General features: G+C 40.3%; 1 non-coding gene across 1 annotated transcript; it reads right to left on the reverse strand.

Moving 5' to 3' along the window:
- Window positions 1-1239: 1239 nt before the first annotated feature.
- Window positions 1240-11602, reverse strand: LOC100346377 (uncharacterized). Its single transcript, XR_011390127.1, has 2 exons — window positions 11426-11602; window positions 1240-2162 (listed from the first exon to the last, which is right to left on the reverse strand). It is a non-coding gene; the product is annotated as an uncharacterized protein (transcript).
- Between the last annotated feature and the right edge of the window lie 468 nt (window positions 11603-12070).

A 12070-nucleotide genomic window follows, 5' to 3' on the forward strand; every position in this document is an offset into this window, starting at 1 on the left:
GGAAGACTTCTCTCTGTCTCTACCTCGCTCTGTAACTCTTTCAAATAAATAAAAATAAATATTAAATCCAATAGAAAGATGTATAAATTAAGCAGTAAAATCACAGAAAAGGAAATATAAAAGGTTAATGCATTCACATTTTAGAAAAGACGCTCAACTCAGTAGGAGTTAGGGTAATGAAAATTAAAACAAGAAGCTATCATTTTTATCCAAAAGATTAACCAAAATAAGATCAATAAAGTTCATATGAGGGAAGGTATTAGCAAACAGTCCCACTGTGTATCATGGGTGGGATAATTGTAGGAGACTTGTAGGACACAATCTGCCAGCAATTACTAAAATTACTAAAATTGAAGATAAGCAAATACTTAGGAAAATCTATTGTAGAGATATGGAGTATACAAGAATACAAGACCATATTTTAGGGGCCGGCGCTGAGGTGTAGCGGGCTAAGCCTCTGCCCATGGTGCCTGCATCCCATATGAGCGCCAGTTCATGTCCTGGCTGTCCACTTCTGATCCAGCTCCTTGCTAATGTGCCTGGGAAAGCAGCAGAAGAGAATCCAAGTGCTTGGGCCACTGCGCCCCTGTTGGAGACCGAGAAGAAACTCCTGGATCTTGACTCCTGCCTGGTGTAGTCCCAGCTATTGCAGCCTTTTGGGGTGTGAACCAGTGGATGGAAGATCTTTCTCTCCTCTAACTCTGCCTTTCAAACACACAAACAGTATTGTACATTTTAAATTAATTTATTTCAGGGCCAGCGCTGTAGCAGGTTAAGCCACTGCCTGTGATATCAGCATCTCATATGGTCACCAGTTCTCATCCCAGCTGCTCCTCTTCCAATCTAGCTCCTTGCTGATGTGCCTTGGAAAGCAGTGGAAGATGGCCTAAGTACTTCAGCCCCTGCACCCATGTGGGAGGCTTGCAAGAAACTTCTGGTTCCTGGCTTTGGCCTGGCCCAGCCCCAGTCATTGTGGCTATCTGTGGAGTGAACAAGTTGGATGGAAGATCTTTCTCGGTGTCTTTCCTTCTCTCTCTTACTCTGCCTTTCAAATACATAAATCTTTAAAATGTTAAAATTAAGTTCCTCAGTGCATAAAAAAGGACTGTTTTCCATAAACTGTAGATTTTATTTGAATAAATTCAATACAGAAGAAATGAACAAAATAATTTCAGGTGATAATATTTGGAAAATGTGATGTGATAATTAAGTAAATAACAGTCATAGAAGACATAATGAGGTAATTTTTTGAGGTTTATTTATTTAAAAAGATTTATTTATTTAATTTGAAAGGCAGAGTTACATAGAGGCAGAAGCAGAGAGAGAGAGAGAGAGAGGTCTTCCATCCACTGGTTCACTCCCCAGATGGCCACAATGGCCAGAGCTGTGCTGATCTGAAGCCAGGAGCCAGGAGATTCTTCTGGGTCTCCTATGTGGGTGCAGTGGCCCAAGGATTTGGGCCATCTTCCACTGCTTTCCCAGGCTATAGCAGAGAGCTGGATCAGAAGTGGAGCAGCTGGGACTCGAATGGGTGCCCAAATGGGATGCCGGCACTGCAGGGCAGGCCTTTAACTGCTATGCCACAGAGCTGGCCCTGAGATTTATTTATTTTAAAGTCAGTGTTACTCAGAGAGAAGAAGAGACGGAGAGAGATAGAGATCTTCCATCTGCTGGTTTACTCCCTACATGGCCACAACAGCCAGGGCTGGGCCAGGCTGCAGCTAGGAGTCAGGAACGTCTTCTAGGTCACCCACCTGGCTTGGACGTGGAGCAGCTAGGTCTTGAACCGGTGAAGTATGGGATGCTAGTGTTGCAGGCAGCAGTTTACCAGCTATAATACAATGCCAATCCTTACAAAGTAATTTTTATAAAGTTCAAAACAAATAGAAATATGCTCTTTAGAGACAGATATGTATGGAAAATTATATATATGCAACTTTATATACATTTATATTTATATAACATACATTTATATAAATTATATATATTTATTGTGGTTATATTGGATTTGAGGTGTCTATTATGTCCAACATGGGACAGCAATTAAGCAATATTATATTTGAATCTGGAATAGAGTGGAACTGACAGGAAAATATAAATGTGGGAGTCAGCAGCGTGTGGATCTTACACTATTTAAAGTAATGGAACTGGATGAACTCCACCTAGGGAAAGAACAGAAAGAGAAGGATAAGTAGTGACAAGAATTGTAAATGATTGTCTTATCACTAGAACATTGGTTGCATACATGTTTTTGTCTTGCTATAAGCAAGAATAAATTATACGCACATGTAATGAATAATTGAAAAACCTTGTGGAAAACTGGAATTAAAGTATAAGCTTGGGGCAGCATTTGGCCTAGATGTTACGACACCTGTGTCCCATATGCGAGTGCCTGAGTTTGAGTTTTGGCTTCTGTCATGATTTTAGCTTCCTGCTAATGCAAGTCCTAGGAATCAGCAGGTGAGTTGGGTCCCTGTCATCCATAAGGGAGACCTGGATTGAGTTCTCAGCTCCCACCTTTACTTTGACTCAGTGCACAGGTGAGAGTGGGATTAGGTGAGGATACTGGGAGGGAATGGAGGCCTATTATGAGCATTTGGGGAATGAACCAAGTGAGAAGAGCTCTTTGTCTCTCTGCCTCTTTGCCTTTCAAACATATTTTTTAACTATATAATTTTTTAAAACAAAGTGTGAGCTTATTTTGGTGGCCCTAATTTTTGTAAAATGTGTACTATGTAAAATCTATACATGGGCTACAAAAATTTTTTGTGCCATAATAACTCATACTCTAATTCCATTTTCCCACAAATTTTATTAAGTACTCATGCATTGACTTGTTGCAATATTTATTTATTTTCAATAATTATTTGATTTGAAAGTCATAGAGACCCTGAAAGAGAAGACAGATCTTCCATCTCTTGACTCAACAAGACAGAATGGGAGGTTGGGGAGGGAGGAGACAGGGAAAGAGAGAGAAACAGGAATTTTCCATCTACTGATTCACTCCTCAAATGCCTGTAACAGCTGGGGTTGGGCTAGGCTTAACCTAGAAGCCAGGAACTCAATCCATGTCTCCCACATGGATGGCAAAGGACCCAACTACTTAAGCTATTACCTGCCTTCACAGTGGGCACATTAGCAGGAAGATGGAATTGGGAACAGAGCTAGGACTTGAACCCAGGCACTCTGTGAACCCAGGAGCTCCTATATGCAATGCGGGTGTCCCAAGAAGCATCTTAATGACTCTTTTAAATACCTGCCTCACATGACAAATATTTCAATGTAAGGACAATAGCGGTGGCTCAACTGGAAGACCTCACAGATACAGCCTCTTGCTCTCTGCTCAGACATGTCTGACACTGAATCCCAGTTTCCTGAACTAGTCAAATTTTACCACTTCACATTCTAGCATTGTTTATATTTACTGAAATTATAAGAATAGGAAACATTTAAATGGTTAAAAATGTGCAGCAAAAGATAGAATTTTAAAGAGGATTTGGAAAGTCCACAGATTAAATATATAGTCCCTGATTAATTGAGAATTTTCTCTTGTCAGAATAATTAGAGGAAAACAAGGAGAGAATGATAGCAATTACAACAAGGGGATTTTAGTATGAAACAAAATTAGAAACCACTAGGAAATGTGCTGTTTTTAACAAATAGAATTAAATACCAGCTAGTTTTGCTTGAAATCCCAACCAAAGGGATTTTATAGAGTCTAGGCATTTTTATATGCAAAGTACACATATAAATTAATTCCCTAGCACTGGGTCCAAGGAAAGTGTTATGATAAAGCTTCTGAATGGCAGGTCCTTATACAGATAGGGGATAGAATGATTTTAAAGAATGAAAAGTTCTTAAAAGTAAAACTAGACCAATAAAGGATGTGGTTTTTGCACCATCGCCATAAATAGTGATGTTATTTAAGACATTAAGATGATATATTATTCAGTGCTAAAAGATGTGATATGGCTGTTAATGGGATATAATTTTTCACTTTTTGATCCATTAATAATGACGTATTTTGTGCCAGATGATAATACACTCATAGGAATATATTATAAAAATAGCATATGCTGAAACTTTATACCAAATGATATTTAATGTAACCATTACTGCTCAGCATGTAGGATGTTTTTATGCAATAATAGTATATTAATCAAACCATATAAAGTTCCATTAAAATCAGTGATGGATTCATTTAGTTTACTTCACATCAGTTATACATAATAAAACAAGATTCTGTAAAAGTGGCTTTCATCCTAAAGAAGAGTCCAAATCTATTATACATTCTCATTGAAGGGAAATGCCTCCTTCTATCCAGTGTGCCATAGCCTGCACAGGGATGAGCTTTCCTGATTCTTAAAGTGTCTTGGTTAAGTTTTAAAACTATTGAATGACCAACATTTGTTAGATATATGGTACCTTATTTCCTCCTTGAAGTAGCTCTGTGAAGTAGTTTTATGTTCAATCCTGTTTCACAGATGAGCAAACTAAGGCATGAACAAGTTTGGTGAATTTCTGAAGGCCTTAAGTGACTAAGTGACACAGCCTGGGACCCACCCTACAAGATCTGAGCACTTAAACTTCTACACAAGATAGCCTACCCATGCTGTTGGGTCTCAAGAGTTAGTGAGATCCACAGGCACTTAAAATCCACTGGTCACGGTCCTAAGTCAGGATTCCTACGACCGATAATAAAACACTTAAAAATGTTTATCAAAAAGTATTTCCAGAAAATGAGCAGAATGGGCAATTAGGAAGTGGGACTAGGAAGGGAAGGAGGCCAGGCTAGAATGTGACATCAAAGTCCCTCAAACGCTCACTCGCACAGAGCTGTTTTGGGGACAAGACATTATATCTCAGAATCTCACTGAGGAACAAGGATAGAGAACATTCCTAGCTTCTCACTCCTCAGTCATAAGTTAATGACTGCCTCCGGAGAAATACAAATTTCCAGGCTTTTCTTGGCTCTTTATGTGGGTGCAATATTGCAGGTTCCAAAGCCTAAGGACAGCTCCCCAACAAAGGTTCCCAGTGCAGTGTGGACAGAGTTCAGAGCTAAAGCAGAGACAAGGAAAAGATGGTGAAGGATACAAAGGAATGTAAGCGATGCACCTACAGGATGTGGCTGTAGACAGAAATATTCTTTCCCAGATTCCATAACATTCTGAAATAGTTGCAGACACCTCTGTTTTGTTTATGCCCATTTCATTAATCTTTTAAAAGCTGCATTAATAAAGTACAGATGTTAACAAAATGTTTAGAAGGAAAAATAATCCCTTATGTTCCATAGTTCCGTGTATCTTTTCACTACATACTTACAAATATTTATGCAATTTTTACAAATATGTGATATATTAATATTACTCATAAAATTGTTTCTCTCAAGTTAAGAAACATATGCTAAATATTCTGGGGCAGGGATTTGGCTTAGTGGTTAAGCTACCTCTTGGGATTTCCACATTTCATATTGGAGTGCACAGGTTGAAGTTCCAGTTCTGCTCCTAATTCCAGCTTCCTGCTAGGGAGCATCCTCGGAGTCAGGAGGTGATGGCTCAAGCACTTGGGTTCCTGTAACCCACATGGGAGACCTGGACTGAATTCCTAGTTTCTGTCTTTGGCCTGGCTCAGCTGATTGTTGTAGGCATTTGCGGAGTGACCCAGAGGATGGGAGATCTCTGTCTTGTCTTTCTGTCCTTGTCTCTCTGCCTTTCAAATACATAAAGTTTTTAAAAAAAAGTTTTCTATTTTTATGAAAATTCCAGGTAAAAAAATCTCATCTCCATGAACACATAAAATAAAAAACTTAATCATCTATGGATCTTAATCCTTTCTCTATCATTATACATAACTTAAAATTCAAAACCCCTATTTCGTTCTTATAATCTAATTTTATAATTATATACTATGATTATATTATTCTGCATAATAAATACCTTTCTAAAAGGCAAAGCTGCATTTTTTAAAGAAAGGCCTACTCATGGTACTCTATGCTACCCATTACTCAATTGCACACACAGCTTGAAATAATGGGGATTTGGAGGTTTTGTTCACAAGTCTGAGATTTAACAGATCTTACATAAAAGAGTTCTTGAGTAGTTTCAGAAATTAAGCTAAAAGAAGGTCAAATATCAATTTAAGTTTATAATAAGTGAAAATACTCAGAGACTGGTATTGTGGTATAGCTGGTTAGGCTGCCACTTGGGATGCATGCATTCATATGGTTCCTTGTTGGCTTCTTCACTTCTGATCCACATTCCTGCTAATGCCCCTGGGAAGTCAGAAGATGATGAGACTCAAGTAACTTCTGTCACTGCCACCCACTAGAAAGACAGATGGAGTTCTGGCTCTTGGCTTCATTCTGCTCTCTTCTGCCAGGCCCCAGGCAGCCCTGGCTGTTGCAGGTATTTGAGGAGTGAAACAGTAGATGGTCTCTCTGTTCCTCCCTCTCTTTCTGTCTTTCAAGTAAATAAAAATAAATCTTAAAAAAAAAAGTAAGTTTTGTAAGCCCGTGAGTTAAGAAAAAAACTTACCCTCAGGAAGTAGTAGGTAGAATGCATGGGGATCCTAATCTTCATTTAAGTGCCTCTCTCACTAATCAGGTTTCTATGGCCCCAGGCTGTCTCTATGCTATCTCCTGGCTTGTACAAAAATAGCTACTGGCCTTACTCTAGCCAACAATCTCCTAAACTCAGGTTGCTGCACTCAGCTGCTCTGTCCACTCTACCTGGGTCAGGATTTGCATCCTTCTCTTCCTATTGACTTCCCTGGTGATTAAAATAATAAACTCCTCCATGCATTTCTCTTCAACAAAATTTGCAGGGAAAGAAAGAGATCTGTAAATTCTATGGCGTTTTCAATTACTTTTATTTTCTGGAAATTGGACAAAGGACACAATGTGATGATACAATGCATATCTCTGTAGAAAGGAATGAACTCCAATTCAGTTGCTGAGTAGAGGAATGCTGTTGATACACAACATGGAAGTTGGTTGATTCATATGTGATCATGCTCATCATTGATATTCAGCACCACCATGTAACAACCACTGAACACAAAGCTTACTGAGCAGCTGAACACAGCAAGCCAAAGCGGAATGTATTGCACCCTACAATTTTTGGCCACATTCCCTCTTAGAACTGTTTAGTCTTCCTTCTTTCCCATATTTGTGAATTTTGTTTGTGTTAGGAAAAGAGTTGCCTCCTCACACAGGACATCAAAATGTTAGAAAAAGAGTTTATACAGCCTGACCGAATTTATTCAGAGAAAATAAATCTGCAGAGGTAGGTGACCAACTGCCTGTGTATACAAGATGGAGTACGTGGCAGAAGGCCCGACCCCCAGGGTCTGGGCCTTTTTTTTTTTTTTGACAGGCAGAGTTAGACGGGGGGAGAGAGAGAGAGAGAAAGGTCTTCCTTCCGAAGCCAGGAGCCAGGTGCTTCCTCCTGGTCTCCCATGCGGGTGCAGGGCCCAAGGACTTGGGCCATCCTCCACTGCCTTCCCAGGCCACGGGAGAGAACTGGACTGGAAGAGGTGCAACCGGGACAGAATCCAGCACCCCAACCGGGACTAGAACCTGGGGTGCCGGTGCCGCAGGCAGAGGATTAGCCTAGTGAGTCGCGGCACTGGCCCAGGGCTGGGCCATTTTAAGGAGGGCTAGGGCTAGGGGTGGGGGTAGGGGGTAGAAGGCAGAGGGGAATTCCAAGAACTGGGCGAGGCCTTGGGAACCTGGAAAATAATGAAGGGTGGGGTATGAAGGCAATAGGGTGTGAGACCCAATTGAATTTCAAGGGCAAGGAATATATCCCAAAGTTTATCTCTTTTGGGCAATGAGAGAGAATGGCTAAGCCTTATGTCCTTGTTCCATCAGTTTGTGTAAGTCTTCCCAATTTCCTCCCATTAAACAATCTTCACTTATATTTACTGTGGTGTTTATAAGTAATTTGTCTTTAACTGCTGCTGTTTTATAAGAATTGGTATTGTTTTGTTAGTACTCTTAGTTACAAAGTTACTTAGAGTTTGATGGTCCACTAAATCTATTTTTCTCTTAAGCATGTTTAGTGAGCAATTTTGCACAATGTGAAGGTGTTTCTCACAAACGCATATATCACATTATACTTTTAAAGTATTTTTTAAAAGTTTGGGGAAGATTTCCTTCCATCGCACCTTTTTTTTGTCCTTCCTTTTTCTGCTCTTGCAGGGCTCAGTCTGGAAAGAAAGAGAAGGATGACTCCTCCCCGACCCTCACCCCCACCCTCCTGTGTCTAAGTATTTAAAGCTACTCAATCAACTGAAATCTTTATCAGTCCTATAAAAATATACTTTATTGTCAAAAGTTCCAAGGGAGCAAGATTCAAATGTTACTAGTCATAACGCCTTAATTTTTATCAAAATCTTCCTATTGTTTAACTGAGTCCAAGATGCTTTGCTTCAAATGTCTTTCCCTACAAACATTTGTGATATTTTGAGATGCAGTCCAATTACATCACGTCCCTTAACACTTTGACACATTCTTCGAAAAAGTTTAGAAATCTACTCTTGGCGCAGTACTGTGGCACAGCAGGTTAAGCTGCCATCTGCAGTGCTGGCCTGCCACATGAGCGCCAGTTTGAGTCCTGGCTGCTCCACTTCCTATCCAACTTCCTGCTAATGCACTGGGAAAGCAGTGGAAGATGGCCCAAGTGCTTGGGCAGCTGCACCCATGTGGGAAATACAGATGAAGCTCCTGGCTCCTGACTTCGGCCTGGCCCAGCCCTGGCCATTTCAGCCATTTGAGAAGGGAAACAGTGAGGGGACAGAAGACTTCTCTCTGCCTCTGCCTTCTGTAACTCTACCTTTCAAACAAACAAATAAATTTTTTTTTTTTTTTTTTTGGACAGGCAGAGTGGACAGTGAGAGAGAGAGAGAAAGGTCTTCCTTTTGCCATTGGTTCACCCTCCAATGGCTGCTGCGGCTGGCGTGCTGCGGCCGGCGCATCGCCCTGATCCGAAGCCAGGAGCCAGGTGCTTTTTCCTGGTCTCCCATGCGGGTGCAGGGCCCAAGGACTTGGGCCATCCTCCACTGCACTCCTGGGCCACAGCAGAGCTGGCCTGGAAGAGGGGCAACCGGGACAGAATCCAGTGCCCCGACCACGACTAGAACCCGGTGTGCCGGCGCCGCAGGTGGAGGATTAGCCTATTGAGCCGCCGCACCAGCCCAAACAAATCTTAAACAAAAAACAAAAACAAAAACAAAAAAACTACCAATCTCCTTAATGCTGTGTTCCTAAAGTTGTACTTTTGAAATTTGTATTCCTTAAAAAAAATTAAAAATAAAAAGATTTAATCAAGGTCCTTCTATGATTAGAAAGGGCTATGGGACATTCAAGGACTTGTAGAATGTCTCCAGGTCTGAGTTTGCACATATTCAGGAAACCTGATTTTTTAAAATGTAAAATGCTGTGAAGTTGGCCAAAAGGATCGGATCAAACCAGCTATCCATCCAAATGAACATTTTGTAATGAATAGAGAGGACAAGTCTGAGTCCTCTAGCCTGTTCTCTAACCTCCTCACCTTCAGAGCTTCTGCAGAGATTACAGAAAGTAGGAAAATATTTTAATGCCAAAAAGAATTAGAACAGAAAAAGGTATACACATTCCAATAAAACATGTTAATATTTATTACACTTGAGAAGATAAATCAAAATAATTGGGGTATGGAAATAGAGTCAGATATAAAACTACAATAAAAGCACAGGGACATATAAATTCAGTTCAGTGTTCTAGTAGCCAATCTGAGAAGTCATCTATCCAATATACTGTGTCTATTCTCTGAAATAAATCAGACACTTAAAGAATACAGATGTGGTCTTGGTACTAATATAGAGGGATTTTTCCTGAGGATTTCATAATCTATATGATAAGTTATAATTTTGCACTTGGAGGAAGTTTTAACCATAAGAGGGTTGGCTTCTCGACCTTTTTCAAGAGATTACAATTTAGTTGGGTTGGTTTTCCAGGATGAAGGAGGTATGCAAATTATTGATGTGGGCATTTTCATTTGCCCTATTGCATCCTAGTTCTTTTTAGGTAGGATATATTTTATCACAGAACCTAAATACTGTTGTTATTAAGCCATGGAATGAACTAATGAATACAAAGATATACATGTGGAAGGAATCAGTGTTTCTGGATTCATTTGTCCTAAGAACTGGATAGTATGAATATGAGTATGCTAACAGGACCATCCATACGTAAACTGTTAAGCAGTTTTGTTTGCTTCAAGTGCCTTTCACATTTGCCTTTCTTAACTCCTGCCCATTTTCAGTGTCCCTCTAGCCTCATGGGTTGCCTCTGCTCTCTGACACCAAGTACCTATGGCCAGGTGGCATGGAATTCATTCATCTTTGCTACTGAATTGAGGATTGTTTTCTGGGGACCTGTGAAGGAGTGCCACATTTGATACACAGTTAAGAAAATGGACAATCAGTTGTTTCTCAACCTTGAGATCCTATATACTGAAGTTGGGTCTTTGAGGCCCATGAAAGATAGATCTCTAACAAAGCTTCCTTATTCTGAGGCTTTTCCCCATTCCTTCATTGATCAAATAATGAAAACTGTCACCCATTCAAGAGGTTTACATTTTTCTGTCTTTAATTAAAGCATTCAGGATTAATATGATGAAAAGGTGGATTTTTGATTGAGGTTAGGAAGTAGACTTGTGTTCAAGATTCAGTTGCTAAGAACTGGTCATGTAACCTCAGGAAGATTCAATACCCTTCAATTCAACACCCTTCAAAATCTGTGTAAGCCTTTTTTGCTAGTATGTAAAGTGAAGATAATTACCTGCAACTTTCTTTTTTTTGTTTTTCCTTTTTTATTTTTTGACAGGCAGAGTGGACAGTGAGAGAGAGAAACAGAGAGAAAGGCCTTCCTTTGCCATTGGTTCACCCTCTAATGGCCGCCGTGGCTGGTGCACTGCACTGATCCGAAGCCAGGAGCCAGGTGCTTCTCCTGGTCTCCCATGGGGTGCAGGGCCCAAGCACCTGGGCCATCCTCCACTGTACTCTGAGGCCACAGCAGAGAGCTGGCCTAGAAGAGGGGCAACCAGGACAGAACCCAGTGTGCCGGTGCCACAGGCGAAGGATTAGCCCACTGAGCTGCAGCGCTGGCCTACCTGCAACTTTCTAATACCAAGACCACTCCAGCATTTAGCCCATCATCTTAATTACTTTGTCTTATGAACACACTTACTTGAAAGCAGAAACCATTTTATTGGTTTATATTCCTAAAATGACTGTTATGTTTATACACAAAAAAACTTCCACTGATGAAATAAATTAATGAAAGCATTTGAAAATTCAGTTAAATAAGTAGAAGGCTGTTTGAGGAGGCAGGTAGAACCTTCTCATGCATGTTCTCTTCTTTAGGTCTGGCAGTTCTTACCTGTGCCCCTAATGGCTCCAAGTAATCTGTACCAGTCCTTATAGACAGATTGGACACATACTTTCAATCTTCTAGGAGTTTCCTAACTCCCAAGGTCTTGCGTTTCTTTTGGATCATCCAGGATCCCAGTGTTATACATTGCTCTTCATGTACTGCCATGCAGATGCTGTCAAATACCTGTAAGAAAATCAAAATGTTGAATATTTTTTCTGAAGGACATTTTACATGGATCCAACTGCTTCAGGTTTGTGTGACTTTCCTGCAATTACAATAAATTATTGAGCTCTTACTGTGTACCAAGCACTACGTGGTCACAAGTGCTAACTCACTGTTTCTTACATTTTTGTTCAGCAGGTATTATTGCAACTCTCATCTTGCATGAGAGCTTTGAGGCAAAAACTACGTATTTTGCCCAATGTCACAGTTAAGAGGGGTGGAGCCTGGATGAAGGCATACTGTCTAAGCTCTTAATAGCTATGTTCTCTTGAGCAATTGCTTCAGTAGCTTTATGCTAATTTATTTTTTGGGGGGGAAGGAATAACAAGACTTTTGAAGCTGATTTTGCTTAATTATGAAATATCCACCCTTTACTTGATAGTTGCCCAAATTGTAAATGGGATCCCTTTGTGTGCTTAGATAGGTAAT

Source organism: Oryctolagus cuniculus, chromosome 7, assembly GCF_964237555.1.
Source record: "Oryctolagus cuniculus chromosome 7, mOryCun1.1, whole genome shotgun sequence".
NCBI classification, from domain to species: Eukaryota; Metazoa; Chordata; class Mammalia; order Lagomorpha; family Leporidae; genus Oryctolagus; species Oryctolagus cuniculus.